Source organism: Littorina saxatilis, linkage group LG8, assembly GCF_037325665.1.
Source record: "Littorina saxatilis isolate snail1 linkage group LG8, US_GU_Lsax_2.0, whole genome shotgun sequence".
NCBI lineage: Eukaryota > Metazoa > Mollusca > Gastropoda > Littorinimorpha > Littorinidae > Littorina > Littorina saxatilis.
In genome coordinates, this window is record NC_090252.1 from 17,052,575 (window position 1) to 17,055,865 (window position 3,291).

The following is a 3,291-nucleotide window of genomic DNA, read 5'->3' on the forward strand; positions in this document are numbered from 1 at the left end:
CATGTATGCCTCTTGATTTGCGTGTGTCTTTGTGTGTGTGTGTGTGTGTGTGTGTGTGTGTGTGTATGTGCATGTGTGTGTTTGTGTGTGTTTGTGTGTGTGTATGTGTGTGTGTGTGTGTGTGTGTGTGTGTGTGTGTGTGTGTGTGTGTGTGTTTTGTGTGAAGACAATATCTAGTGGTTGTTTTGGTATTGAAAACGTGCATTTTGTCAAATTGTAATCGGGGATTGACTCCCAATGAAATCTAGCTCAGGAAATAAACATTCTGATATAAATATTAATTTCCTTGTAAAACATCCATAGTAGTTCATTCATACATAAACGTATGTAAGATTGAGTGCACTTGCTACGTGACATCTAAAGCAGTTGCCGATGTAAATGAGCATGGGCACACAGTAGTCAAATAATGTCAATAAGTTGTTCTCACTTCTGAGAAGCTATAGCTGAACGTTATACACTGGCGAAACAAAGGACGTATTTGCTCAAGAGTGTGGCATATACTAAAAACAACGTATATAACGAGATTAATATAATAAAATGGTCTGTTTCTAGAAACTAACAACTAGACTGCACGATCAAAACATGTTTAATGTCGTTGATAGTTGACACAATTATTCTTCACCGCTGACATGAGTACACTGCGTCGCATATGGCCAACACGAATTAACCGACACTTCTTCAGAATGACAACACATACAAGAAGTGGCAACAAGGGAATCTATACGGTGTTTTGTTTTTGTACTTTAGAGAAAAGTATGTTACCAGTGTAGGGACATGATGCTTTCTGAAACGCAGATCACATTGTAGTATTGCTTTTCCTGCATCTTCCCTAATTCTTAATTACAATTGACTTCAAAACACCTAACATCTTGTCTGATCACCCCAACGCAAATACGACACAGCAGAGACTTAATTGTTTCCAGTGCCTCATGGAATCCTCAGGAAGATTAGTCAGTTCCCGTATGTAATCTCGATCGGTACTTGGTGATACATTTGTGACCCTCCACCACGGAATGAGTCGCATGTCACCTTTGCATGATTTTCATATGTTTACATTTTCCTAAAGAGTTTTGTATGCTCTATCCAGTGGTGAAAACCGATTTAGAAAAGAGTGAAAACTGTTTGAGTTATAAGCCTGTGACTAAGGTGACCCTCACACTGTTACCATACACTATCCGGACTTATATCAAGCCTAGCGCAGAACCGCGCGAGGTGACATGCGACTCATTTGGTGGTGGAGGGTCACATTTGTGCTAAATACTGATTTGGCATATGTCATACTCTAACTGATGCCGCTGGCAGTGTCATTTGTATTTAGACGGATACATCTCACTCTGTATCTGGCGTTGACAAGCGGACAATCCAGTACCTTTCATGCGTACATATGCATTTTCATGTTAGGTGGGTTGCGGAGACTCCCACTACCACCCGTACCTCACCACGCGAGACGACAAGCAGCAGGACCTGGCGTGGTGTTCCACGTGCCGCCTGTTGGACATAACGACTGTGTCCAGGGACACTTTTATGATGAAATTCCAGAGGATTCTCATCAAAGTAAGATTCATGATCTTGCTTTTTAACGATAAAACAACATTACACATTAGTATAAGGTAATCACACGAGTTTATGAATAGGTAATTAGGGTTTGATAGATACGTTGTTGGTGAAATAGTATGAGATAGGGTAGCATTACGAACAATCCTATGCAATTTCTGAATGATCCTTCTTTCAGTTTTGCAGGTAGACTTCTTTTGTTTTCTGCTGTTGCGTTTTTGTTTGTACCGATGACTAATAATAATAATGACTGGAACAGTTTGTTTTAGGTAGTTTAACATCATAGCACCTGCACTATCTATACGTTTTGTGTGGCATTAAACTTGACGACAACACCGACAGCTCATCTCACACAATCGTTGGTACCCTGTATATGTTGCAGGCATCTCAGAAAACAGTCCGGCTTCTGTGCGCTCCTCACCAGTGTCAGACAGTAGCATGTCAGATGACTGTCTGCATCACATCGCCTGTCCTTCGTCTGACAGCTCCCTGCCTGAGGACTACCTGAATCCCGTAGCCAGCGCCTGGGAATTTGTAGCAACTATCAAAGAGGAAGACTTGACGTCTTCGTCTTCTTCAGAGGCCGTCATGTACGCAGAAGAGAGAATAACCTTCAAGAAAAAGACCACTGCAAAGGTCACTACTTCACCAGTGTAACCCTTCGTGAACATACCATAAACGTGCGGTAGTTACACACAAACTAAGAAGGTTGAACAGTTAGTCTCGAAGATGAATAGTACCTTTTGACGGTGTTTATGTTCAAAAAACGATTCTGAAAGGTACTTGGCAAACCAAAACCCGGATTGCAAAATGTATTATAGCTCTGGACGTGTATATACTTTCGATACTACAGAATGAGACCAATTGTGCTTGTATGTTGATTTTGGTTTTTATTCAACGCTCTATGATGATGTGCGTGTGATAAAAGTGTAAATGTATGCAGGAATCAGTCAGAATCTGATGTTGTGCCAAGTGCAAGGTACCTTTTGTCTTTTATGTAACCACATGGGCAGATGTATGTGTCACAGGGTGAACTGACACCAGTGTGAAATTGATGTTGTAAATATCTAGAAAACCATTAAGTTTTATATTGTGTCAGTAAACAAAATATGTCTTAATAATAAGAAGAAAAGAACTGGCCATTTTGAGTTACATTTCGTTTTGGCAATAATATATAGTGAACTAGTTCTACATTTCATACAATAGACAAGTTCCGAAAATAACTATGTCGGGTTTGTAAGGGTTATGAAAGAGTGAATACCCTTGCTTTACTCGGACAAGCATCACGTGGTTTCTGTACACGTGTTTGAGACACACCCTCTCGCTAGTGACTGGTGTGTTATGTCACGTTTACGTTTCACAAATTGGAAGAAACTGACCTTACGTACGCGCGCAGGATATCGACCATTAGAATCGCACTTTCCCCAAGAGGAACGTATATAGCTATTCTGATGGACACGTGGGGGGATTCGGGGGCTGTGATTGGATGGTCTCACACATCCCTTTTCCGATCATCAAAGCATAACGCTACGAAAGTTGGCCATTTTTGCCGATATATCCAAACGATATCGGCAATAACATAGACGCATGGTTCCGGTTTCTTCCACGTGTATAAAGTACACGCATACCTCGCCAGGCTTGTGTCTGTGGCTAGTCGACAGACGATGCAATTTGCTTTGTGTGTGTTTTTGTTGTTGCTTACTGTACATGACATACATTACGTGTAAAATCCAGTTC

At 41.0% G+C, this 3,291-nt stretch overlaps 1 long non-coding RNA gene across 1 annotated transcript in view; it reads left to right on the forward strand.

The window, feature by feature from the left end:
* Positions 1-2,983, forward strand: part of LOC138972205 (uncharacterized) — a 3,253-nt gene extending 270 nt beyond the window's left edge. Inside the window, exons 2-3 of the long non-coding RNA XR_011457489.1 lie at positions 1,402-1,554; positions 1,937-2,983. This is a non-coding gene — a long non-coding RNA (uncharacterized lncRNA). The remainder of the gene's footprint in view (positions 1-1,401; positions 1,555-1,936) is intronic.
* Positions 2,984-3,291: the final 308 nt, after the last annotated feature.